Here is an 11,079-nt window from a genome sequence, read left to right on the forward strand (position 1 = left end):
AAACCAACAAACCCAAAGTTATCATGAAATTAAAAACCACTTTTCATTGGCTCGATTCCAATCGAATTAGACTAGTAATTTGCCAAAATCAAACAAACCCAAAGTTGTCATGAAATCAAAAACTACTTTTCATTGGCTAGATTCCAATCGAATTAGACTTGCAACTTGCCAAAATTGAAAAATCTCGAAGTTACCATGAAATCAAAAGCCACTTTTAATTGGCTCGATTCCAGACAAATTAGACTAGCAATTAGCGAAAAATGAACAAACCCGAAGTTATCATGAAATCAAAAACCACTTTCCATTGGCTCGACTATAATCGAATTAGACAAGCAATTCACAAAAAATGATCGACCCCGAAGTTATCATGAAATCAAAAGCCACTTTTCATACTTTCGTTGCCTCGATTCCAATCGAATTAGGCTAGCAATTCTATAAAAACGAACAAACCTGAAGTTATCATGAAATGAAAAACCACTTTTCATTGGCTCGACTCCAATCGAATTAGACCAGCAATTCACCAAAAATGAACAAACCTGAAGTTATCATGACATCAAAAATCACTATTCATTGGCTCGATTCCAATTGAATTAGACTTGTGATTCACAAAAAATGAACAACCCCGAGGTTATCATGAAATCAAAAGCCACTTTTCATTGGCTCGATTCCAATCGAATTAGACTAGCGATTTACCAAAAATGAACAACCCGAAGTTATCATGAAATCAAAAGCCACTTTTCATTGGCTCGATTCCAATCGAATTAGACTAGCAATACGTAAAAAATGAACAAACTCGAAAAACCACTTTTCATTTGCTCAATTCCAATCGAATTAGACTAGCAATTCGCCAAAAACGAACAAACCCGAAATTATCAAGAAACCAAAAACCACTTTTCATTGGCTTGATTCTAATCAAGTTAGACTAGTAATTTTTAAAAACGAACAAACCCGAAATTATCATGAAAACAAAAAGCAATTTTTATTGGCCCGAGTCCAATCGAATTAGGCTAGCAATTCACCAAAAATGAACAAACCCGAAGTTATCATGGAATCAAGTACCACTTTTCATTGTCTCGATTCCAATCAAATTAGACTAGCAATTCGCCAAAAATGAACAAACCCGAAGTTATCATGAAATTAAAAACCACTTTTCATTAGCTCGATTCCAATCGAGTTAGATTAGTAATTCGCCAAAGAGGAACAAACACGTAGTTATCATGAAATCAAAAACCACTTTTCATTGGCTCGATTCCAATCGAGTTAAACTAGCAATTCGCTAAAAACGAATAAATCCGGAGTTATCATAAAATCAAAAAACACTTTTCATTGGCTCAAGTCCAATCGTATTAGACTAGCAATGCGTAAAAAATGAATAAACCTCAAAAACCACTTTTCATTTGCTTGATTCCATTCGAATTAGACTAGTAATTTTCCAAAAACGAACAAACCCAAAGTTATCATGAAATCAAAAACCACTTTTCTTTGGCTCGATTCCAAGTGAGTTAGGCTAGCAATTCGCCAAAACTGAACGAAGCTGAAGTCATCAAGATATCAAAAACTACTTTTCATTGACTCGATTCTAATCAAGTTAGACTAGCAGTTCGCCAAAAAGGAACAAACCTGAAGTTATACTTTTTATTGGCCCGAGTCCAATCGAATTAGGCTAGCAATTCTCCAAAAAATGAATAGACCCGAAGTTATCATGAAATCAAAAACCACTTTTCAGTGTCTCGATTCCAATCAAAATAGACTCGTAATTGGCCAAAATGAAGAAACCCGAAGTTATCATGAAATTAAAAGCTACTTTTCATTAGCTCGATTCCAATTGAGTTAGACCAGAAATTCACCAAAAATGAACAAACACGTAGTTATCATGAAATCAAAAACCACATTTCATTGGCTCGATTCCAATCGAGTTAGACTAGCAAATCGCAAAAAACGAATAAACCCGAAGTTATCAAGAAATCAAAAAACACTTTTCATTGGCTCAAGTCCAATCGTATTAGACTAGCAATGCATAAAAAATGAATAAACCTCAAAAACAACTTTTCATTTGCTCGATTCCGTTCGAATTAGACTAGCAATTTTCCAAAAATAAACAAACCCGAAGTTAACATGAAATCAAAAACCACTTTTCTTTGGCTCGATTCCAAGCAAGTTAGACTAGCAATTCACCGAAAATGAACAAACCCGAAGTTATCATGAAATCAAAAACCACTTTTCATATTAGACTAGCAATTGGCCAAAATTGAACAAACCCGAAGTTGTCATGAAATCAAAAACCACTTTTCATTGGCTTGATTCCAATCAAACTAGACTTGCAATTCGTCAACAACATACAACCCCGAAGTTACCATAAAATCAAAAGCCACTTTTAATTGACTCGATTCCAATCGAATTAGACTAGCAATTTGCCAAAAATGAACAAACCCGAAGTTATCACGAAATCAAAAACCACTTTTCATTGGCTTGACTACAATCGAATTAGACAAGCAATTCGCCAAAAATGAACAAACCCGAAGTTGTCATGAAATCAAAAGCCACTTTAATTCGCTTGATTCCAATCGAATTAGACTAGTAATTCGTCAAAAATGAACAAACCCGAAGTTATCATGAAATCAGAAATCACTTTTCATTGGCTCGAGTCCAATCGAGTTAGACTAGTAATTCGTAAAAAATGAACAAACCTCAAAAACCACTTTTCATTTGCTCGATTCCAATCGAATTAGACTCACATTTTCCCTAAAACGAACAACCCCAAAGTTATCATGAATTCAAAAGACACTTTTCATTGGCTCGATTCCAATCGAATTAGACTAGCAATTTTCTAAACATGAACAAACCCGAAGTTCTCATGAAATGAAAAACCACTTTTCATTGGCTCGACTCCAATCGAATTAGACTAGCAATTTTCTAAACATGAACAAACCCGAAGTTCTCATGAAATGAAAAACCACTTTTCATTGGCTCGACTCCAATCGAATTAGACTAGCAATTTGTCAAAAACAAACAAACTCGAAGTTATCATGAAATCAAAAACCACTTTTCATAGGCTCGATTCCAATCGAATTCGACAAGCGATTCGCTAAAAATGAACAACCCCGTCGTTATCATGAAGTCAAAAGCCGCTTTTCATTGTTCCAATCGAATTCGACTAGTAATTCAGTAAAAACGAACAAACCAGAAGTTATCATGAAATCAAAAAAAACTTTTCATTGGCTCGAGTCCAATCAAATTTGAGTAGCAATTTATAAAAAATGAACAAACCTCAAAAAACACTTTTCATTTGCTCGATTCCAATCGGATTCGACAAGCGATTCGCTAAAAAATGAACAACCCCGCCGTTATCATGAAGTCAAAAACCACTTTTCATTGTTCCAATCGAATTAGACAAGTAATTCAGTAAAAACGAACAAACCCGAAGTTATCATGAAATCAAAAAAACTTTTCATTGGCTCGAGTCCAATCGAATTTGAGTAGCAATTTGTAAAAAATGAACAAACCTCAAAAACCACTTTTCATTTGCTTGATTCCAATCGAATTAGACAAGCAATTCGACAAAAATGAACAAAGTCGGAGTTGTCGTGAAATCAAAACCCACTTTTCATTGGCTCGATTCCAATCGAATTAGACTAGCAATTCGACAAAAATGAACAAATGTCGAGTTATCCTGAAATCAAAAATCACTTTTCATTGGCCCGATTCCAATCAAATTAGACTACTGATTCACAAAAAATGAATAAGCCCGAAGTTTTCGTGACATCAAAATCCACTTTTCATTGCTCCATTCCAAATGAATTAGACTAGCAATTCGCTAAAAAAGAACAAACCCGAAGTTATCAAGAAATCAAAAACCACTTTTCAATGGCTCGATTCCAATCGAACTAGACTGGCAATTCGCCAATCGAAAAAACCCGAAGTTGTAATGATATCAAAAACCACTTTTCACTGGCTCGATTTCAATCGAATTAGACTTGCAATTCGTCAAAAATGAACAACCCCGAAGTTACCATAAATTAAAAGCCACTTTTAATTGACTCAATTCCAATCGAATTAGACTAGCAATTCGCCAAAAATGAACAAACCCAAAGTTATCATGAAATAAAAAATCACTTTTCATTGGCTCGATTCCGACCGAGTTAGACTAGCAATTCGCCAAAAACGAACAAACCCGAAGTTATCATGAAATCAAAAACTACTTTTCATTGGCTCGATTCCAATCGAATTAGACTAATAATTCGCGAAAATCAAACAAACCTGAAGTGGTCGTGAAATCAAAACCCACTTTTCATTGGCTCGATTCCAATCGAATTAGACTAGCAATTTGACAAAAATGAACAAACGTGGAGTTATCCTAAAATCAAAAATCACTTTTCATTGGCTCGATTCCAATCGAATTAGACTAGCAATTCGCCAAAAATAAACAAACCCGAAGTTATCATGAAATAAAAATCACTTTTTATTGGCTCAATTCCAACCGAGTTACACTAGCAATTCGTCAAAAACGAACAAACACGAAGTTAACATGAAATCAAAAACTACTTTTCATTGGCTCGATTCCAATCGAATTAGACTAGTAATTCACCAAAATCAAACAAACCCGAAGTTGTCATGAAATCAATAACTACTTTTCATTGGTTCGATTCCAATTGAATTAGACTTGCAACTCGCCAAAAATGAATAACCTCGAAGTTACCATGAAATTAGAAGCCACTTTTTATTGGCTCGATTCCAATTGACTTGGGCTAGAATTCGTCAAAAATGATTAAACCCGAAGTTATCATGAAATCAAAAACCACTTTCCATTGGCTCGACTCCAATCGACTTAGACAAGCAATTCACAAAAAACAATCGACCCCGAAGTTATCACGAAGTCAAAAGCCACTTTTCATACTTTTCATTGCCTCGATTCCAATCGAATTATACTAGCAATTCGATAAAAACGAACTAGCCCAAAGTTATCATGAAATGAAAAACCACATTTCATTGGCTCGACTCCAACCGAATTAGACTAGCAATTCGCCAAAAATGAACAAACCCGATGTTATCATGACATCAAACACCACTTTTCATTGGCTCGATTACAATCGAATTAGCCTAGTGATTCGCAAAAAATGAACAACCCCGAGGTTTTCATGAATTCAAAAGCCACTTTTCATTGGCTCGATTCCAATCGAATTAGACTAGCGATTCGCCAAAAATGAACAAACCCGAAGGTATCATGAAATCAAAAACCACATTTCATTGGCTCAAGCCCAATCGAATTAGACTAGCACTACGTAAAAATGAACAAACTCGAAAAACCACTTTTCATTTGCTTGATTCCAATCGAATTAGACTAGCAATTCTCCAAAAATGAACAAACTCGAAGTTATCAAGAAATTAAAAACCACTTTTTATTGGCTCGATTCTAATCGAGTTAGACTAGCAGTTTGCCAAAAACGAACAAACCCGAAGTTATCATGAAATCAAAAACCACTTTTTATTGGCCCGAGTCCAATCGAATTAGGTTAGCAATTCGTCAAAAATGAACAGACCCGAAGTTATTATGAAATCAAAAACCACTTTTCATTGCCTCGATTCCAATCAAATTAGACTAGCAATTCGCCAAAAATGAACAAACCCGAAGTTATCATGAAATTAAAAACCACTTTTCATTACCTCGATTCCAATCGAGTTAGACTAGCAATTTGCCAAAAATGAACAAACACGTAGTTATCATGAAATCAAAAATCACTTTTCATTGGCTCGATTCCAATTGAGTTAAACTAGCAATTCGCCAAAAATGAAAAAACCCGGAGTTATCATGAAATCAAAAAACACTTTTCATTGGCTCAAGTCCAATCGTATTAGACTAGAAATGCGTAAAAAATGAATAAATCTCAAAAACCACTTTTCATTTGCTCGATTCCGTTCGAATTAGACTAGCAATTTTCCAAAAAAGAATAAACCAGAAGTTATCATGAAATCAAAAATCACTTTTCATTGGCTCGATTCCAAGCGAGTTAGACTAGTAATTCATCAAAAATGAACAAACCCGAAGTCATCCAGATATCAAAAACCACTTTTCATTGGCTCAATTTTAATCATGTTAGACTAGCAGTTTGCCAAAAATGAACAAATCCGAAGTTATCATGAAATCAAAAACCACTTTTTATTGGCCCGAGTCCAATTGAATTCGGCCAGCAATTCGTCAAAAATGAACAAACCCGAAGTCATCATGAAATCAAAAACCACTTTTCATTGTCTCGATTCCAATCAAATTAGACTCGCAATTCGCCAAAATGAACAAACTCGAAGTTATCATGAAATTAAAAACCACTTTTCATTACCTCGATTCCAATTGAGTTAGACTAGCAATTCGCCAAAAATGAACAAACACGTAGTTATCATGAAATCAAAAATCACTTTTCATTGGCTCGATTCCAATCGAGTTAGACTAGCAATTCGCCAAAAACGTATAAACTCGGAGTTATCATGAAATCAAAAAACACTTTTCATTGGCTCAAGTCCAATCGTCTTAGCCTAACAATGCGTAAAAAATGAATAAACCTCAAAAACAACTTTTCATTTGCTCGATTCCGTTCGAATTAGGCTAGCAATTTTTCAAAAATGAACAAACCCGAAATTATCATGAAATCAAAAACTACTTTTCATTGGCTCGATTCCAAGCGAGTTAGACTAGCAATTCACCAAAAATGAACATACCTGAAGTTATCATGAAATCAAAAACCACTTTTCATATTAGACTAGCAATTCGTCAAAATTGAACAAACCCGAAGTTGTCATGAAATCAAAAACCACTTCTCATTGGCTCGATTCCAATCGAACTAGACTTGCAATTCGTCAAAAATGAACAACCTCGAAGTTACCACGAAATGAAAAGCCACTTTTAATTGACTCGATTCCAAGTGAATTAGACTAGCAATTCGCCAAAAACGAACAAACCAAAAGTTATCATGAAATCAAAAACCACTTTTCATTGGTTTGACTACAATCGAATTAAACTAGCAATTTGCCAAAAACGAGCAAACCCGATGTATCATGAAATCAAAAGCCACTTTAATTGGCTCGATTCCAATCAAATTAGGCTAGTAATTCGCCAAAAATGAACAAACCCGAAGTTATCAGGAAATCAGAAACCACTTTTCATTGGCTCGAGTCCAATCGAATCGGACTAGCAATTCGTAAAAAATGAACAAAGCTCGAAAACTACTTTTCATTTGCTCGATTCCAATCGAATTAGACTCGCATTTCGACCAAAACGAACAACCCCAAAGTTATCATGAATTGAAAAGCCACTTTTCATTGGCTCGATTCCAATCGAATTAGACTAGCAATTTTCTAAACACGAACAAACCTAAAGTTCTCATGAAATGAAAAACCTCTTTCCATTGGCTCGACTCCAATCGAATTAGACTAGCAATTCGTCAAAAAAAGAAAACAAATTCGAAGTTATCATGAAATCAAAAACCACTTTTCATTGGCTCGATTCCAATCGAATTCGACTAGCGATTTGCTAAAAATGAACAACCCCAAAGCTATCATGAAATCAAAAGCCACTTTTCATTATTCCAATCGAATTAGACTAGTAATTCAGTAAAAACGAACAAACCCAAAGTTATCATGAAATCAAAAACAACTTTTCATTGGCTCGAGTCCAATCAAATTAGACTACGAATTTGTAAAAAATGAACAAACCTCAAAAATCACTTTTCATTTGCTCGATTCCAATCGAATTAAACTAGTAATTCGCCAAAAACAAACAATCCCGAAGTTTTCATGAAATCAAAAATAACTTTTCATCGGCTCGATTCCAATAGAATTAGACTGGAAATTCGTTAAAAATGAACAAACCCGGAGTTCTCAAGAAATCAAAAGCCACTTTTCATTGGATCGATTCCAATCGAATTAGACTAGTAATTCGCGAAAAATGAAAAAACCCGGAGTTATCGTGAAATCAATAACCAGTTTTCATTAGCTCTATTCCAATTGAATTATACTAGCGAGTCGCCAAAAACAAACAATCCCAGAGTTATCATGAAATCAAAAACCACTTTTCATTGGCTCGATTCCAATCGAGTTAGACTAGCAATTCGCTAAAAATGAACATCCCCGAAGTTGTCACGAAATTAAAAACCACTTTTCTTTGGCTCCAATGCAATCGAGTTAGACTAGCAATTTGCCAAAAATGAACAATCCCGGAGATATCATGAAATCAAAAACCACTATTCATTGGCTCGATTCCAATCAAACTAGACTAGCAATTCGCCAAAAATGAACAATCCCGGAGTTATCATGAAATTAAAAACTACTATTCATTGGCTCGATTCCAATCGAATTAGACTAGCTATTCGTCGAAAACGAACAAACCCAGTGTTATCATGAAATCAAAAACTACTTTTCATTTGCTCGATTCCAATCGAAATAGAAAAGCAACTTGCCAAAAATGAACAAACTCAGAGTCATCATGAAATTAAAAACCACTTTTCATTTGCTTGATTCCAATCGAATTAGACTTGCAATTCAAAAAAAATGAACGACCCCGAAGTTACCATGAAATCAAAAGCCATTTCTAATTGTCTCGATTCCAATCGAATTAGACTAGCAATTCGCCAAAAACGAACAAGCCCGACATAATCATGAAATCAAAAACCACCTTTCATTGGCTCGATTCCTATCGAATTAGACTAGTAATTCGCCAAAAATGAACAAACCCGAAGTTACAATGAAATCAAAAACCACTTTTCATTGGCTCAATTGCAATCGAGTTAGACTAGCAATTTGCAAAAAATGAACCAACCCGAAGTTATCATGAAATCAAAACCTACTTTTCATTGGCTCGATTCCAATCGAATTAGACTAGAAATTAGCCAAAAACAAACAAATCCGTAGTTATCAAGAAATCAATAACCACTTTTCATTACATCTATTCCATTCAAATTAGACTAGCAATTCGCAAAAAACAAACTAACCCGGAGTTATCATGAAATCAAAAACCACTTTTTATTAGCTCGATTCCAATCGAATTAGACAAGCAATTCGCCAAAATTGGATGACCCGAAGTTTTCATGATAATGAAAAACCACTTTTCATTGGTTCGATTCCAATCGAATTAAACTAGCAATTCACCAAAAAGGAACAACCCCGAAGTTGTCACGAAATCAAAAGCCACATTTTAGTGGCTCGATTCCAATCGAATTAGACTAGCAATTTGACAAAAACAAACTAGCCCGAAGTTATAATGAAATCAAAAATCACTTTTCATTGGCTTGACTACAATCAAATTAGACTAGCAATTTGCCAAAAATGAGCCAACCCGAAGTTATCAAGAAATCAAAAGCCACTTTTAATTGGCTCGAATCCAATCGAATTAGACTAGTAATTCGTCAAAAATGAACAAACCCGAAGTTATCATGAAATTAGAAATCACTTTTCATTGGCTCGAGTCCAATCGAATCAGACTAGGTATTTGTAAAAAATGAACAAACCTCAAAAATCACTTTTCATTTGCTCGATTCTAATCGAATTAGATTCGCATTTCCCCCAAAACGAACATCCCCAAAGTTATCATGAATTCAAAAGTCACTTTTCATTGGCTCGATTCCAATCGAATTAGACTAGAAATTTTCTAAACACGAACAAAGCCGAAGTTCTCATGAAATGAAAAACCACTTTTCATTGGCTAGACTCCAATCGAATTAGACTAGCTATTCGTCAAAAACAAACAAATTCGAAGTTATCATGAAATCAAAAACCACTTTTCATTGTCTCGATTCCAATCGAATTAGACTAGCAATTCGTCGAAAATGAACAACCCCGAAGTTGTCATGAAATCAAAAGCCACTTTTCATTAGTCCAATCGAATTAGACTAGTGATTCAGTAAAAATGAACAAACCCGAAGTTATCATGAAATCAAAAACCACTTTTCATTCGCTCGAGTCTAATCGAATTAGACTAGCAATTTGTAAAAAATAAACAAACCTCAAAAACCACATTTCATTTGCTCGATTCCAATCGAATTAGACTAGCAATTAGCCAAAAATAAACAACACCGAAGTTTCCAAGAAATCAAAAACCACTTTTCATTGGCTCGATTCCAATAGAATTGGACAAGCTATTCGCTAAAAATGAAAAAATTCAGAGTTTTCATGAAATCAAAAACCACTTTTCACTGGATCGATTCTAATCGAATTAGACTAGTAATTCGCAAAAAATGAAGAAACTCGGAGTTATCGTGAAATCAATAACTAGTTTTCATTAGCTCTATTCCAATCGAATTAGACTAGCGATTCGTCAAAAACAAACAATCCCAGAGTTATCGTGAAATCAAAAACCACTTTTCAATAGCTCGATTCCAATCGAGTTAGACACGTAATTCGCTAAAAATGAACAATCCCGGAGTTATCATGAAATCAAAAACCACTATTCATTGGCTCGATTCCAATCGAATTAGACTAGCTATGTGCCAAAAACGAAGAAACCCGATGCTATCATGAAATCAAAAACCACTTTTCATTGGCTTGATTCCAATGGAAATAGACAAGCAACTCGCCAAAAATGAACAAACTCGGAGTCATCATGAAATCAAAAACCACTTTTCATTTTCACGATTCCAATCGAATCAGACTAGCAATTTACTAAGAACAAACAAAGTCGGAGTTATCGTGAAATCAAAACCGACTTTTCATTGACTTGATTCCAATCGAATTAGACTAGCAATTCAACAAAAATGAACAAACGCGAAGTTATCCTAAAATAAAAAAACACTTTTCATTGGCTCGATTCCAATCAAATTAGACTAGTAATTCACCAAAAACTAACAAGCCCGTAGTTTTCGTGAAATCAAAAACCACTTTTCATTGGCTCCATTCCAAACGAATTAGACTAGCAATTCGCCAAACATGAATAAACCCGAAGTTATCAAGAAATCAAAAACCACTTTTCATTGGCTCGATTCCAATCGAATTAGACTAGCAATTCACCAAAAACGAACAAACCCAGAGTTTTCATGAAATCAAAAACCACTTTTCATGGGCTCGATTCCAATCGAATTAGACTTGCAATTCGCCAAAAAT

Source organism: Olea europaea, unplaced genomic scaffold (assembly GCF_002742605.1).
Source record: "Olea europaea var. sylvestris unplaced genomic scaffold, O_europaea_v1 scaffold649, whole genome shotgun sequence".
NCBI classification, from domain to species: domain Eukaryota; kingdom Viridiplantae; phylum Streptophyta; class Magnoliopsida; order Lamiales; family Oleaceae; genus Olea; species Olea europaea.